Source organism: Vombatus ursinus, unplaced genomic scaffold (genome assembly GCF_900497805.2).
Source record: "Vombatus ursinus unplaced genomic scaffold, bare-nosed wombat genome assembly UNPS02014816.1, whole genome shotgun sequence".
In the NCBI taxonomy this organism is placed as follows: domain Eukaryota; kingdom Metazoa; phylum Chordata; class Mammalia; order Diprotodontia; family Vombatidae; genus Vombatus; species Vombatus ursinus.
In genome coordinates this window covers 26,911,711-26,930,011 of record NW_020954594.1, presented here as the reverse complement: position 1 = coordinate 26,930,011, position 18,301 = coordinate 26,911,711, and the positions used below count along the sequence as shown (strand labels likewise).

Sequence of the window (18,301 nt, the reverse complement as noted above, 5' to 3'; positions counted from 1 at the left end):
TATCTATCTATCTATCTATCTATCTATCTATCTATCTATCTATCTATATCTGTATATACATACATATAATTTTTCCCCTCCAACTACCCTAATATTGACAAAGGTCTCATGAGTTACAAATATCATCTTTCCACGCAGGAATGTAAACAGTTCAACCATAATAATGTCTCTTATGATTTTCTCTTTCCTGTTTACCTCTTCATGTTCCACTTAAGTCTTGTATTTGAAAATCAAATTTTCTATTCAACTCTGGTCTTTTCATCAAGAATGCTTGAAAGTCCTCTATTTCACTGAATGACCATTTTTTTCACCTGAAGGATTATACTCCGTTTTGCTGCGTAGGTGATTCTTGGTTGTAATCCTATCTCCTTTGCCCTCCAGAATATTATATTCCATGCCCTGTGGTCCCTTAATGTAGAAGCAGCTAAATCTTGTGTTATCCTAATTGTGTTTCCATAATGCTTGAATTGTTTCTCTCTGGTTGCTTGCAATATTTTCTCCTTGACCTGGGAACTCTGGAATTTGGCTACAATATTCCTAGGACTTTTCCTTTGGGGATCTCTTTCAGGAGGAGGTCTGTGGATTCTTTCAATTTCTGTTTTGCCCTCTGGCTCTAAAATATCAGGGCAGTTTTCCTTGATAATTACTTGAAAGATGATGTCTAGGCTCTTTTTTTGATCATGGCTTTCAGATAGTCCAATAATTTTTAAATTCTCTCTCCTGGATCTATTTTCCAGGTCCAATGAGATATTTCACATTGTTTTCTAATTTTTCATTCTTTTGGATTTGTTTTACAGTATCTTGATTTCTCATAAAGTCACTAGCTTCCAATTGCTCTATTCTAATTTTTAAGGAAGTATTTTCTTCAGTAAGCTTTTGGACTTCCTTTTCCATTTGTCCAATTTTGCTTTTTAGGGCATTCTTCTCCTCATTGTCTTTTTAGACCTCTTTTGCCATTTGGGTTAGGCTATTTTTTAAGGTGTCATTTTCTTCAGTATTTTTTGGGGTCTCCTTTAGCAAGCTGTTGATTTGTTTTTCATGATTTTCTTGCAAAACTCTCAGTTTTTCCTCTACTTCTCTTACTTGCTTCTCAAAATCCCTTTTGAGCTCTTCCAAGGCCTGGGACTGATTCATATTCTTCTTGGAGGCTTTGGATGTAGGAGCTTTGGCTTTGTTGTCTTCTTCTGGTTGTATGTTTTAATCTTCTTTGTCACCAAAGTAAGATAGTATAGTCTGACTCTTTTTGCGCTGCTTACTCATGATCCTGGACAATTACTTGAGTTTTAAACTCTTTTGTTAAGGTAAAAATCTATTTCCAATGCGGAGAATGCACTGTCCCAAGCTTGGGTGGTTTGTACAGCTATTTTCAGAGATACTTCTAGGGACTTGAAAATTTTCAGTTCTTCCCAGGTGGTATGATAAGGGGTGAGGTGTTTCCTCTCCACCACCACAACAAGCTTCACCACACCAGCACTCCTCCTTGCCCCAGGACCACCCCTCAGAACTGTGACCCAGATCCAAGCACAGGTAAAGCAAGAGATTCCTGCCTTAGCACTGGCAAAGAGATCCTTGCAATCCCCCTCTGATCAGCCACTTGATTCCCCCTCAGTCTGTGGGCTGGAAGCTCAGGAAACAGCCGTGGCCCTGTGGCGGCTGAGACCTAGCTCCTTCTCTCACCGCCATCACAGACTTTTCCCACTGACCTTCCAAGTTGTCTTTGGCGTTCCTGGGTTGAGAAGTCTGGAAACTGCCACAGCTGCCTACAATTCAGTCTCCTGAGGCCTGCTTCAGGGTCGCTGCGGCCTGCGCACCCACACCAAACTGCACTCCTCTCCCAGCCCAGTGCAATATACATTTCTGATCAACCATCCAGGCTGTCTTAGGCTGGAAATTTGTTTCACTCTTTCTTTTTGTGGGTTCTGCTGCTTTAGAATTTGTTTAGAACCATTTTTTATAGGTATTTGGAAGGGTTTGGGGGGAGAGGTCAAACAAGTCACTGCTTTCCCTCCGCCATCTTGGTTCTGCCCTCAATGTTGTGGTTGAGTTCTAAATTTTCTCTCCTTCTTTCCACTCTCCCCTCCCCAAGATGGCATTCAATCTGATATAGGCTACACATGTACAATCATATTAAACCTATTTCTGCATTAGTCATGTTGTAAAGAATAATTAGAACCAATAGGAAGGAACCATGAGAAAGAACAAAAAAAAGAGAGACAAAATAGCATACTTCAATCTACATTTAGACTCCACAGCTCTTTCTCTGGATGTGAATAGCATTTTTCATCACAAATTTTTTGGAATTATCTTAGAGCCTTGTATTGCTGAGAAAAGTTAAGTCTATCAAAGTTGGTCATTGTACAGTGTTGCTGTTATCGTGTACAATGTTCTCCTGGTTCTGCTCACTTCACTCAGCATCAGTTCATGTAAGTCTTTCCAGGTTTTTCTGAAGTCTACTTGTTCATCACTTCATATGGAACAATAGTATTACATCACAATCATATACCCTAACTTGTCCAGCCATTCCCTGATTGATGAGCATCCCCTTGATTTCTAATTTCTGGACACTACAAAAAGAGCTGCTATAAATATTTTTGTACATGTGGGTCCTTCTCTCATTTTTATGATCTCTTTGGGATACAGACCTAGAAGTGGTATTGCTGGGTCAAAGGGTATGCACAGTTTTATAGCCCTTTGGGCACAGAGTTCCAAATTGCTCTCCAAAATGGTTGTATCAGTTCACAACTCCACCAACAATGCATTAGTGTTCCAATTTTCCCACATCTTCTCCAACATTTTTCATTTTCCTGTTTTGTCATATTAGCCAATCTGATAGTTACGATGTGGTACCTCAGAGTTGTTTTAATTTCTCTAAATAATAGTTATTTAGAACATTTTTTCATATGACTATAGATAGCTTTAATTTCTTTATCTGAAAACCTGTTCATATCCTTTGACCATTTCTTACAAACAATGACTCAGCTTTCTATATATTTCAGAAATTAGGCATTTAGTAGAAGCACTAGCTATATAAATTGTTTTCCAGTTTCTGCTTCTTTTCCAATCTTGGTTGCAATGGCTTTGTACAAAAAACTTTTTGATTTTCTGTAATCAAAATCATCCATTTTGTGTTTCATAATGCTCTCTATCTCTTGTTTGGTCATAAATTCTTCCATTCTCCATTGATCAGACAGGTAAACTATCCCTTGCTCTCCTAATTTGCTTATAGTGTCACTCTTCATGTCTAAATCACGTACCCATTTTGACCTTCTCTTCATATACAGTGTTAAGACGTTGATCTATGGCTAGTTTCTGACATACTATTTTCCAGTTTTCTTAGTAGTTTTTATTGAATAATGAGTTCTTATCCCAGAAGCTGGAGTCTTTGGGTCTACCAAACAGTAGATTACTATAGTCATTTACTACTGTGTCTAGTATATCTAGCCTATTCCACTAATCCACCACTCTTTTTCTTAGCCCATACCAACTAGTTTTGATGATTGCTGTTTTATAACACAGTTTTAGATCTGGTATGGCTAGGGCACCTATTCCATTTCTTTTCATTAATTCCCTTGATATTCTGGATGTTTTATTCTTCCAGATGAATTTTATTATTTTTTCTAGCTCTGTAAAGTAATTTTTGGTGGTTTGATTGGTATGGCACTAAATAAGTAAATTAGTTTAGGTAGAATTGTCATTTTTATTATATTAGCTGAGCCTACCTGTGAGGAAGTAATATTTTTCCAATTATTTAGATTTGACTTTATTTGTGCGAAAAATGTTTTATAATTTTGTTCATATAGTTCCTGTGTGGGGCAGCTAGGTGGTACAGTGGATAGAGCACCGGCCCTGAATTTAGGAGTACCTGAGTTCAAATCCAGCTTCAGACCAAACACTTGACACTTACTAGCTGTGTGACCCTGGGCAAGTCACTTAACCCCAATTGCCTAAAAAAAACCCAAAACAACAACAACAACAACAACAAAAACCATATAGTTCCTGCATTTGTTTTGGTAGGTAGACTCTCAAATACTTTACATTGTCTACAGTGACTTTAAATGGTATCTCTATTTCTATCTCTTGCTGTTGGGCTTTGTTAGTGATTTATAGAAATGCCAATGATTTATGTATGTTTATTTTATATCATGCAACTTTGCTAAAGTTGTTTATTATTTCAAGTATTTTTAAAATTGATTTTCATGGATTCTCTAAGTATACCATCATATCATCTGCAAAGAGTGATAGCTTTGTTTCTTCTTTGCCTATTCTAATTCCTTCGATTTCTTTTTCTTCTCTTATTGTTAAGGTTAACATTTCTAATACAATATTGAATAATAGTGGTGATAATGGATATCCTTGTTTCACCCCCAATCTTATTGGAAATGCTTCAAACTTATCCTCATTACATATAATGCTTGCAGATGGTTTTAGATAGATGCTGCTTATAATTTTAAGGCAAACTCCATTTATTCCTAAGCTCTCTAGTGTTTTTAATAGGAATGAGTACTATATTTTGTCAAAACCTTTTTCTGCATCTATTAAGATAATCATGTGATTTCTGTTAGTTTTGTTATTTATATGGTCAATTATGCTGATAGTTTTCCAGTATTGAACCAGCCCTACATTCCTGGAATGTATTCCACCTGGTTATAGTGTATTATACTTGAGATAAGTTGATGTAATCTCTTGGCTAATAATTTATTTAAAATTTTTGCACATATATTCATTAGGGAAATTGGTCTGTAATTTTCTTTCTCTGTTTTGGCTCTTCTTGGTTTAGGAATCAGCACCGTATTTGTATCATAAAAAGATCTTGATAGGATTCCTCCTTTGCCTATTTTCCCAAATAATTTATCTACTATTGGAATTAATAATTCTTTAAATGTTGGTTAGAATTCACTTGTAAGTCCATCTGGTCCTGGAGATTTTTTCTTAGGCAGTTCATTGATGGCTTGTTCAATTTCCTTTTCTGAAATGGAGTTATTTAAATACTGTACTCTCTCTTTTATTAACATGGGCAATTTATATTTTTATAAGTATTCTTCCATTTCACTAAGATTGTCAGATTTATTGGCATACAGTTGGGCAAAATAGCTCTTAATTATTGTTTTGATTTCCTCTTCATTGATAGTGAATTCGCCCTTTTAATTTTTGATACTGGTAATTTGGTTTTCTTCTTTTTTAATCAAAATAACCAAAGGTTTATCTATTTTATTGATTTTTTTACATAAAATGACATCCTAGTTTTATTTATTAGTAATCTCTCCTTTGATTTTCAAAATTTCTAACTTGGTATTTAATTGGGGATTTTTAATTTGTTCTCTTCCAGCTTTTTTACTTGCATGTCCAATTCATTGATTTCCTCTTTCTCTATTTTATTCATGTAACACTGAGAGATATAAAATTCTCCCTAAGAACTGCTTAGACTGCATCCCAAAAGTTTTGGTATGTGGTCTCATTATTGTCATTCTCTTGGATGAAGTTAATGATTGTTTCTAAGATTTGCTGCTTGACCCATTCATTTTTTAGGATTAGATTACTTAGTTTCCAATTAATTTTTAGTCTATCTTTCTATGACCCTTTATTACATGTAATTTTTATTGCATCATGATCTGGAATGCATTTAATATTTCTGCCTTTCAGAATTGGATTATGAGGTTTTTATGCCCTAATACATGGTCAATTTTTGTGTAGGTGCCATGTACTGTTGACAAAAAAGATATATTCCTTTCTATCCCCTTTCAATTTTTTCCAGAGGCCTATCATATCTAACTTTTCTAAAATTCTATTCACCTCTTTCACTTCTTTCTTGTTTATTTTGTGCTTAGATTTCTCTAATTCTGAGAGGGGGAGGTTGAGGTCCCCCAATAGTATAGTTTTGCTGTCTATTTCTTCCTATAAGTCACTTAACTTCTCTAAGAATTTAGATGCTATACTACTCGATGCATGTATGTGCAGTATTGATATTACTTCTTTGTCTATGGTACTTTTTAGCAGGATGTAGTTTCCTTCCTTATCCTTTTTAATTAGATCTATTTTTGCTTTTGCTTTGTCTTAGATCAGGATTGTTATCCCTGCTTTTTTTTTTACTTCAGCTGAAGTATAATATATTCTTCTCCAGCCTTTTACCTTTGCTCTTTTTGTATCTCTCTGCTACAAATGTGTTTCCTATAAATAACATATTGTAAGATTATGATTTTTAATCCATTCTGTTATCTGCTTCCATTTTATGGGAGAGTTCATCCTATTCACATTCACAGTTATGATTACTAACTGTGTCTTTCTCTCCATCCTGTTGTCCCCCATTTATCCTTTTTTCTCTCCTTTTTCCCTTTCCCTCTTCATGCATATTTTGCTTCTGATCACTGCCTCTCTCAATCTGCCCTTCCTTATGTCAGTCCCCATCCCTTTTCTTTTCCCTTTCCCTTGCTACTTCTTCCCTCCCTTCTTCTGTCCCTTTTCTTTCTCTTTTCCCCTTTTCCCTTCTAGTTCCTGTAGGGTAAGATAGATTTCTATACTCGAGTGTGTATGTTATTCCCTGTTTGAGCCAAATCCAGTGACAGTAAGGTTCAAACAATGCTCACCTCCCTCTCTTCTTTCCCTCTACTGCAATAGGTCTTTGTGCCTCTTTGTGTGATGTAATTTATCCTCTTCTGTCTCCTCCTTTCCTCTCTTCCCAGGACAATCCTTTTTTTTTAATCCCTTAATTTTTTTTTTATCATCACATCAAAGTCAACTTATACCAACACCATCTGTCTATGTATACCCCTTCTTAATGTCATAATAAAGATACAGTTCTCAATAGTTACAAGTATCATCTTCCCAGATACAGATCACCCACAGTCTTTTAGAGATAGGACTTTAACCCTCATGCTGGCTGCACACATTGGTGGACACAAGAGAACAGTAAGAGTCAGTAGCTTTTTGTTGTCATCACCTAATTATACTTAGGTATTTCTTACATGTAGTGCTTTGTTAGATCATTTAATCAATGTAATAAGACCCAGCATGGTGTAATGAGTGGAATGCTGGGCTAGGAGGCTAGAAAGTCTGATTTCAAATTTCACTCTGGACACCTACTCACTATATAACTATGGAAAAGCCTCTTTAACTTCCCTGAATGCCAGGCAAAGGTCTAATGATTAATACCCTAAATTATAGATGAGTTGAAACCTGCATTAGTAGAGAGTTTCCAAAATGAGAAAATCACAGGTTATCAATATATTGACATAAAGTTTATCTTTTTATGTAGACAAATTTTCCATCTTAAGCAATTAGAGATAGTCATGGACAGTTATAGGTTGCTGTTTGGATAAGTTAACCCAAAAAACATTATATAAAATGAGTGGTCGAGGACTAATTTCATTTGTATGGGATTGTTTTAAAAATTGTTTTAAAGAAAGAAAAAAGGAAGGAAAGAAGCTATCCAGAATTAATTTTAAAGCACATGGCAGATGCCAATTGCTCTGTTTTCAAATTGCTGGATAGTCTACCAGTGGTACATCTGTCGAGTAAAAACATACATCATCTTTATAATGCAGTGGTCCCAAATTGAAAAAAAAATCACAGAAAGTAAATAAATAACAATTCAAGAAATAAAATAGAAAGCAAAACTATATGAGAATGTGAACAAAGATTTTGTAGGTATAGCTACAACATTTCCTATGACTGTCCTCCATTAGATGAGAAGTGGAAGAAAAGACTAAATATTCACTAGAGGAAAAAAACAAATTAAATAAAACCAAAAAAAAGTAATATGAAATTTTGACAGTTACAGACCAAACCAGTAGGAGTAGACCAGTCTACACAGTGATGGTATGTACCCTAGAAGGTTTGCCATGACAGTTTTTGTATTTGAATCACTATAAATGAGGGGAACCATGCAGACATCTTACACTACTAATATCTCAGTGACTCAGAGACCTCTCATATATATATAAATCCCACTCCATCCTAATTTTATCTAAATTAGCCTGAAAAACTTGCAATTATAGCATAAGAAGAAAAATAAAACACTCGTGACTCATTTCCTGTGGCTAAATAAGATTTTAGAGTTGGATTTGTTTATAAAGTTCTTGGAAAAAATTAAACATGGGTCTCTGACTCTGCTGAGTAAAGCCCTTCCACCAACACTGACAGTTAATAGTTAGCAATTATTTTCTGTCTGTATTAACAGACACTTATAGAAGAATGTCTGAACGAAAAAAGTCTGCCTGTAAACCAGGATTAAATCAGTCTCAGTTGGGGAAGAAAGGGGGATCTAAAAATCAGCGCCCATGCAGACACGTCTAGGATGTCTGGCCTTCTGGATCCACACTTTCTTCAGGCTTCATCATTTTTCATGTTCTCAACCATCTGCCAGACTTGCATGATGTTGTCTTCTGATACAGAACAAATAACCCCAGGTTCATTGGGGTTCCAGGAGAAATCAGATATCTTGGCAGTATGACCACCATGATGAAACAACAGTTCTGGTGGCTTATCTTCTGCATCTTCAGGGAATTGCTCCTCTCCAATTTTACTCAAGTCCCAGACTTGGATCAGCGGTCAGCGCCACTGAAAGTCAAGATAGTTTCATTGTGAAGAGACCATTGAACCTGGAATACCTCATCCTTATGACTCAAAAGAATGCAACTTCAGTTTCAGATTTCTCAGATCCCACAATGCAACTGTCTTTCAGTTATCCTGTGGTAAGAATGGACTTACTATAAGGATTGAGAGACAGTTTACTTTGGCAGTGTGGACATCGACTGAATGGCTTGGTTTAGAAGTATTGTTTGACTGTGTTTCCCAGATCACAGGCTGCTGATCATCAGCAACTGATCCAAAGAGAGATGCATGGAGTAGGTACCAAGAAACATCTTTGACTACTGCCATATGTCCTGTGAATATGGTCTTTGCATCCACTACTTTGCCTTTCCTTGGAACTTCACTAATGTCCCACAAATAGATGGTATGGTCATCTGATGCACCAAGTAAGCATCCACTGAGATTTGGGTTCCACCACAGCCTGAAGCCCTCCTTTTGATGTCCACAGAGATGCAAGTCTGGGTTACACTCCCCAGAAGAGTCTGGTTTTGAAGGGTACTTGGTACATTCAAAAACAAGGACATCATTGGATAGAGTCCTTATTGTGATGATATAAGGATTCTAGGGCATATAACAGGCCCCATTCACTTCTCCTTCATGGCTAATTTTGATTGTCATTTCAATTTTCCCCACTAACTGAGCCAAAGCCTTCAAACTATCCTTTGTCATTGTCATAATGAGAAGGATCAAACTGAGCATCATCACTGGGCAGCTGCACAATGGCTATCACAAGATGATACTTTTCATCTGGTGTGTATAGCCAGGACAAGTCAATGAACACTGAAATCTTTCCCTTCAGGTCTGGTTATATCAGGAAGCCATTTTGCAGTCAAGCTGGGCTACTCTAGGGCATGGTTCATCACTAAATCTTAGAGAAATGGAGCATTTTTCCTATATTGTATACTCCTCATTTATCACTCATTCTTCCACCACATCACCAAAGACTGCTTCCTTGTTGGCCATGGTGGGCAGAGAACCTGATGGAGGGAATGAGGCATAGAGGATCTAGAAGCTCCCTGGGTCACAACACCACGAAAAGGGAAGAGATGACACAAATTAAATGAAATATACACAAGTACAGGTGGGAAAAAAGTGGAAAGTTGACCCATTGGTACAATTTGGAAGACAATAGAAAAAAAAACTGAAAGAAAAAAATTATTTTTAATTTTGTAGACAGCAAAGTACTTGGCAATTTTAAAAAATAATTCCTGAAAACAATCCTGCCACTTTAGTTGGATTTAATATTTTCTTCTATTCTGCCATCACTCACCCAGACTGCCAGCAATGATTCTCCACTTCACATAAAGATGAAAATATTCAACAACAGAGCAGTAAAGTGAGGTTTCTAGAAGTATGTGATGAGTTGCCAATAGCGCTTCAGCACCTTTGAATTTCCACTTGGTCGATTTGATCCTCCTTCAAATAGTCTATCTCTCCTTACACAAATACTTGCTCCCACAGCATAGTCTTTTGTATTGTTTTGCTTTTTTTTAAAAATGGAAAACATTGGTGATCCAGAGGCTCATAGACAGTATTTGTTATGTCAGTATTTCTGGCAATCAGAAGAATAAGTTATTTTACAGAATTTTTCAGAGTAGACAAGAAGCTTACAGATGGTCAAATTCTGCCTCCTTATTTAACACAGGAAAAGCTGCAAGCTGAGAGGTTAAGTGACTTGCCTGTAGTCCCACATCTAGTTAGTAGCAAACCACAAACTTGCACTTATATACCTATTATATGCCAGGCACTGGGCTAAGCATATAGCTAGCTCATTTGATCCTCACAACATCCTTCAAAGGTAAGTACTGTTATTATCCCCACTTTGTATTTGAGGAAATGGGCACACAGAGTTTAAGTGACTTGTTCAGGTTCACATGGTAAGTATCATTTCCAACTCCAGGCCCAATGCACTAATCACTTTGCAACTTAGATGTCTGAGACTCAAAATGGAGAACTGATTCAAATTTATTTAAAAAAAAAGTAATAATATAAATAAACAGTTTTCAAAGGAAGAAATTAATTTCTTAATAATAAACCTATAAAAATATGTTCCAAATCATTAAAAAAATTAAGAAATTAAAATTAAAGCAACACTGAAATGTTTACCTCCTACCTGTGAGATTGGCAAAGATAGCAAGAAAGAGAAATAACAGTTGTTGGAGGAGCTGCCAGAAATCAGGAACATTAATGCACTTTTGGTACATATGGAAACTGGTGCAGTCATTATGGAATCCAATTTAGAACTATGGCGCAAATGTCACTAAACTTCATTTATCCTTTGAGCTAGTGATATAACTTACTAGACCTATTCACCAAAGAGATTAAAGAAAAAGGAAAATGACTCATGTGTACAAAAATATTCATATAGCAACTCTTTTGTCATGATAAAGAATAGGAAAGTAAGTACCAAAAAATTGGATCATTACTGAGCAAATAATCTTATATGAAGATAATGAAATATTAAAATGATAAAGGGGATGGTTTCATAAAGACCTAGAAAAATTTGCAAGAAATGTTGCAAAATGAATTGAGCATAACCAGGAAAATAATTTATATAATGGTAATAAATAAGTAAAAAAAAATTAGAAAGATTTAAGAACTTTGAACAATGCAGTGATGAACCCCAATTCCAGAGGCCCAGTGGTGAAGCACACTACTAGATGGTGACCTCATAGAGCTGACAGACTTAAGCTGCAGAATGAAATGTGCAATTTTGGACAAAATCATTTTGAGAATTTGTTTTGCTTGATTATATATTTTGTTAAAAGGCATTTTTTTATGTTTTATTTTCAATTGGAGTGGGGGGATGGAGGAAAAAGAAAAAAATAAATGTATGTTAACTACAAATTGGCAGCTAGGTGGTACAGCGGGTGGATAGAGTGTTGGGCCTAGAGTCAGGAAGACTTCTCTTCATGAGTTCAAATCTAGCCTCAGACACTTACTAACTGTGTGATCCTGGGCAAGGCACTTAACCTTGTTTGCCTCGATTCCTTATCTGTAAAATGAACTGGAGAAGGAAATGAAGTATCTTTGCCAAGGAAATCCTAAATGCTATCATTAAGAGTCAGACACAACTTTAAAATGACTCAACAACAACAACAAACTAACAATAAATTTTATCTTTGCTACTTACTACCTTCATGATGTAAGCAAGTCTTTAAATCTTTCTGGGATTCAGTTTCTTCATCTCTAAAATAAGATTCCATATAGCTCTAAATATAGGATCCTTAACATTAAGAGATGATTCTACTTTATAGTACATCTGACTTATTGCAGTGATCTTTGATTAAATTTAGGCTGTTTCTAGACCATGAGGCATCCAATATAGGACCTATGGGTTAAACATGGCCCGACTCCCTTTGGGTCTATTCCTACCCAATCTTCTTAGTTTGAAAATAGTTTTACATAATCAGATTGCACATATGACCCGTTCAGCCTGTATCTCGATATCTGGCCAAATTCTGGGTCATGCTTAAGACTACTGAGTCTTGTGAAAGTGACAAACAGCCTGATATGTTAGAAAGAGTAATATATTGAAATCAGAAGAGACCTAGATTTGAATCTTTCCTCCAACTTACTAATTCTGTGACCAGAGGTAAACTGTTAGAACTCTTTAAGTCCCTGTTTCCTCAGTTATAAACCACAACAACAAACTTATGTAGTTTTAAAGTTTACAAAGTACTTTGCATACATAGTCCAAATTTTTGTAAGGAGAGATTAAGACAATGCATACCAGCCTTTTGCAGACAGTGAGGTGCTATACAAATACAAATTATATCATTCTCTAAAACTACTGAAATCCAAATTGAGTCAGCATTAAGTATTTTGAGACTGAACTCGCTCTCCAATTTCCAAAGGACTGTTAAATATCAGTTTTCTCATTGACTTTATGACAATTGATCAATGCCTAGCACTAGGTTTATCATTGGACACCTCTTTGTATGAATAAAGTAGATTAAAGAGTTTCTAACTCCTTTTGGAATACCTACCAGGAACCCTAGTTAAACACTGTTATCAACAAATTCAGCCAGGCTTGAGCACATAATGTTTTTCTAATCATGCAGCCTACTGCTGAGGGGGAAAACAAGTGTCTATCTCTTGACTAGACACCAAGCAGTCAAAAAATTATAGGAAAGTTTTGACAACATTAGGTTAGGTTACAGGTATAAAATTATAGGCTCAGAGTTAGAAATCTCCTTATTCATTAGTCTAAACTCCCCTCTCCACAGAGGTTTCTGGCTTGTGCTATAGTCAGTTCCAGTGACTCTGGAGGCCTGATTGTTAAATTTTCTATGTGAGCATTTACTCCTCAGAAATCAGCTAATTCAAACTAATCAATCAATTAATCGAGCCCTACAAATCAGGGCCTGAGTCATTGTTTTGTTGTTGTTGTTGTTTTCAAATAGATTTATGAAAGTGATTAGGAAAATATTAATAATGCATATTAAATTAATAGTATATCTGGGTGCACATTTTCCCCCCAGAGAGCCAGTTGTCAGACATTTACCAGCATACTCCTGCTTTACAGGGATGCATTTCTATAGATACAATAGTTTGTATGTTTTAGAGGGCAGAGACGGTTTCATCCTGGTATTCTCAGTGTCTACAACTTTATCTTGTGTATAGTAGGTTCTAAATAAGTGACTATTTAATTGGATTAATGGATCAAAATATGGAATAAGCATTTATGCTGAGCCTCCTATGTGCTAGGTACTGTGCTAAATGCTTTTTTACACATATTATTTCATTTGATCCTTACAAAAACTTTTCAGATTAGGTGCTGTTATTATCCCCATTTTACAGTTGAAGAAACTAAGGCAAACAGGTTAAGTGACTTGCTCAGGGTCACCCAGACATTAAGGCATACCAATTTCACTCATTTATTATGCTCTGTTCTCTCCTGTGATACTGCTACCACTCTAGTGCAGAGGTACTCATCATCTCATGCCCAGACTATTGTATTAGCCTGCTGCTGGTTCTGTCTGCCTCAAGTCTATCCCTGCTCAAATTCATCCTCCATTCAACCACTAAAGTAATTTTCCTAAATCACAGGTCCAACAGTGACTCCCTATTAGCCCCAGGAGCAAATAGAAAATGTTCTGTTTGGTATTCAAAGTCCTTCATAACCTAGTTCCCTCCTGTCTTTCCAGTCTTCTGACACCTTACTCCCTAATATACATTCTTTGATGCAGTAACACTGGCCTCCTGATGGTTCCATGAACAAGAAACACCATCTCTTGACTCCATTCATTGTCTCTGGCTATTCTCCCATGCCTGAAATGGTCTCCCTCCTCAATTCTACCTATTAAATTTGTAGGCCTTCCTTAAATCCCAACTAAAAATTCATCTTTTCCTGGAAGGCTTCCTTAACTTTTCTTAGTTCTTAATACTTTTGTAATTTCTTCTCTCTAGTAATTATTTCCCATTTATCCTATATATAACTTGCTTTGCATATATTTGTTTGCATCTTCTCTCCGTCATTTGATTGCAAACTCCTTGAGGTCAAGGACTATCACTTGCTTTTTTTTTGGATCCCTAGCACTTAGCACAGTGTTCAGTACATAGTAGGTGCTTAATAAATATTAGTGTCTTACATTGGATTTGAACACAGGTCTTTCCGACTGCTGCCCAGTACTCTATTCAATGAGCTACCAGAGATCTCTATAGTGCCATGTATGTGGGCCATAATTAATGGATTTAACTAAAAATTACTATCAAAATCATAAGCATAAACAACCAACTAATGAAGTTCCGACCAGACCAACTCATCCATTCACTCAACAAACATTTATTAAGCACCTACTACATGACAAGCACCATGCTAGGTGCTGGGGATACAGAGACAAAAACAACTTTTCCTGCCCTCAAAGAGTTTGAATTTTTTTAGGTGAAAACAACAGGTTCATAGAAAATTAGCACAAGATTTTATACTAAGTAATTTCTAGGGAAAGGACACCAGCAATTGAGAAGATTCACAATATCTTCCTGTTTGGGGTGGAAATTGAACTGAGCTTTAAAGGGAGGCAGAACTAAGAAGGGGATGTATGTGAGGTATGGGGAATTTCCTGAACAAAGGTACAGAGACAGGAAATGGAATGTGTGCATGAGGAACATCAAACAGATCGGTTTGACTAGAACAGAGCAAATAAATAAATAAAAGAGAATAATGTATTTGTAAGCCTAAATAGGAGGCTAGAGCCAGACTGTAAATGTCTTCAACAGCCAAATAGAGGATTTTGTATTTATCCTAAAGGGAGAAAGAAAGAGAGAGGTAGAGACAGAGACAGAGAGACACAGACAGACAGAGAGAGAGACAGAGAGACAGAAAGACAGAGACAGACAGTGGACTTTCTTGTGCTATAGGTTGGCTGGAAGCATGGGGTTGTGCAGATCAGAGTTATGCTTCAGGAATGTAAACTTAGTGTCTGGGTAGAGAATGGATTGGATAGGGAAAGAAACACACTAGGAGCTGGGAGACCAATTAAGAGGAGGTGATGAGGGCCTATATTAGGGCAGTGACTGTGTGAGTGGAGAAAAGGGACAGATCTGAAGAATTATAGAGGTAGAAAAGACAAGATTTGTCAATGATTGGATATGAGTCAGGAATCATATTACATATTTATATTACATATAAACAAAGACAATTTTAAGAAATTTTAGCAGAAAAACATAACTCCTTTTTCATATTTTATTTACATACAATATTCATTTCAGCTAAACTGTCTCTACATTTGTTTGAGTAAATACTTGCTGAAGACTCATTACTCTACTTTTTAAAAAGTTATTCATTTATTTCACTTTGGTATAAAAAAAGATCACAAGATTCAGAGCTAGGAGGAACCTTACAGATCACCTGATCCCACCCCTTTATTTTATAGATGATGAAACTGAGGCTAACAAGGGGAAATGATCTATCTACACTCACACAAGCAGTAAATGTCAGTTCCTGAATTCAGACTAAGGTCTTCATTCGTCTCTGGGTTCCACTCCTGATGCCCAATATCTTCCACATGCCAGAGTGGATTTCTCACCCTAGAAATTCACTCTGCTTCTGTGGTTCCTTCTGATAGGTTGGTCAGTTTCTCTTAGAACCTTTCTTTCCCTATGCTATTTGGATTTGATTTATTCACACTGAGGGCATAAGACCTTCATTAATAAATTATTCTATGAGTGTAAGCCTATTCAACAATGAGTAAAATGGTATGCTACCTAATTTCCACAAAAAATTCTAGCTAGAGAACTGGTATACATACAAGATCAAGTAAAGAGGGATGGAGGATGTCTGGTTAGCAAGTATTATAGGTGTACAATATTGTCATGTTTTCTATTTTTCACTGAAGTAGATTCATAGAAAATGGAAGTATGTCAATTGTATGACTTGCAAAGGACAACAGGTCCCTTCTCAAAAATTTTCCTTCAGAGCTCAAAAGAATACTTCAATACTTGGGAGTCCTGGGTTAGAATCTTTCCTTCAACATATTAGCTATGTGACTATGCACAATATACTTAATTAAATATAGTTAAAACCAATTGTTTCCTCATTGGTAAAAACAGGGATGATAATACCTGTATTCAGTCTGTCAAGTCAAAAAGCATTTATAAGCGCCTCCTATGTGCCAGGCACTGAACTAAGAACCGTACAAGACTCAGAATTCTATATAAATTTCACCTATGATTATTATTAAACTATCAGAATTAAATAGGTCTGCTACTGAGAATGTAGATACTATCCTTAATTTATCTCAATTCCATCAGACTGCAGATGTACTACCGATAGTCACAGCTTCCAACGTCTTGACAATAAATTAGGTTTCTAGCTGCAGTGGGGAAGTCTCTCTAGCCATTTTCCTCACTAAATCAGACCTACCTAAAAAATCAGGGTCTGTAGAATCTACGAGCAGTTCAAATCTAATCTATTAGCCTAATCTGTAGTGTATTGCCTGATAACATCTCATGTGCTTTTGGTGATTGTGAAAAAACAATAGACTTGTAAGCATTATATATGTCGTGCATATTGGAATTACACCAAATATATTACTTTTTCCCCAGGGACTCTCTTGACAATATCATGAATTGCTAGGGGAATAAAAATCAATTCTCAAAGTGCTCCTGACACCAAAGGTGACTGCTAGGTTTCAGGAAAAGGGTTCAAAGAAAAACTGACTCATTTAATCTAGATATTCATAACAATAATAGTAAAAAAGGCAGGGCATTCTTCCCCTTTCCATGATACCAGGGAATGATGGAAGACAGATTGAAGCAAGATAAGCTGTATATGAACTTGCCTTTTGAAGATGGATTGGAGTGAAATCAATATTGTCATTTTGTGTCTTTCCCCCTGTCAAACTTAGGTCCCTACAAGGCTAGTGAGAAATTGACTTTTATAAGGAAGAGTAAAAGTGTCTAGGTGGAAAGATTATTAAAAATGTTAACCTCTTAGGCTCTGTCTGCACCAGTACAAAGGGAAGTCAAGTCTTGTGCGTTATCTGCTAGATCTGATCAATATAATAGTCAAACTGGATGAACTGGAAACTTCACACTCAGTTCAGGATACCTTCATTTGGTTGTCTGTAGAGACTGACCAATTGTATCATTCAAAAATCTCTGTTTCATACTGGGAAAAGATAAAATCAAATATGGAAGTAACCTCTGGTGTCTCTAGACCCTACTGTGCTCCCTGGCCCCAAGACTCTGTATCCCATTGGTCTGGATTCAATCCTGGGGGATGATCTCTCAAGAGTAGTTCTCTCTCTTGGGATCTTTGGCAATCACCATGAGTTATTCTAGGAAATCTCCAAAATAGATATAGGTTTTCCCCATTAGGGTAGTTGAGTTCTTAGCTCCTCAGGGTAGCAAGTGTAAATTAGGTATGGGGTAGCTTTTCTTGTTTCTCATCCAAAAAAAAGTGGAGAAGATACACAGGAACCTAAAAACCCCACTAAATGCACTAAAAATCCATAGATATCTACTTGTTTCACAGACATATGCACAGACTCATGCAGACATGCACACATACACACACACACACACACACACACACACAAACCTGCCAGAATAAAACTTGACTCAGGATTTGCTAGCATGGCAACTGGCAACTTTTTCCCATTCTTTTTCTTTTTTATTTTATTTTTAAAAATTTCTTTCATTTTTAAAAATTTTTTAGGTTTTTAAAAATTAATTTATTTTGATTTATCAACAATTACTTCCATAAGCTTTTGAGTTTTAAATTTTCTCCCCCTTCCTCTCCACCTCCCTCCCCAAGACACCATGCAATCTGATGCAAGAAAATCATGAAAAACAAGTCAACAGCTTGCTAAAGGAGATCCAAAAAATTACTGAAGAAAATAACACCTTAAAAAATAGCCTAACCCAAATGGCAAAAGAGGTCCAAAAAGCCAATGAGGAGAAGAATGCCCTAAAAATAAAAATTGGCCAAATGGATAAGGAAGTCCAAAAGATTACTGAAACTAAAAATAAATAAACAAAAGAAAAAAAAAACAAAAATAGGAGGAACCACCAGAAAGAGGAAACAAAACACAACAGAAGAAAAAAATAACAAATAGTATACTTCAATCTACATTCAAACTCCATAGTTCTTTCTTTGGACGTGGATAGCATTTTCCATCATGAGGCCTTTGGAGATGTCTTAGATCCTTGTATTGGTGAGAAGGGTTAAGTCTATCAATATTAGTCATCGCACAATGTGACTGTTACT

General features: G+C 36.2%; 1 protein-coding gene and 1 pseudogene across 4 annotated transcripts in view; both read right to left on the bottom strand.

Annotated features, from left to right (window-relative positions):
• NCKAP5 (NCK associated protein 5) overlaps nucleotides 1-18,301 on the bottom strand; it is an 859,247-nt gene that overhangs the window by 340,557 nt on the left and 500,389 nt on the right. The window lies entirely within an intron of this gene.
• On the bottom strand, nucleotides 8,286-9,549 carry LOC114023116 (annotated as a pseudogene).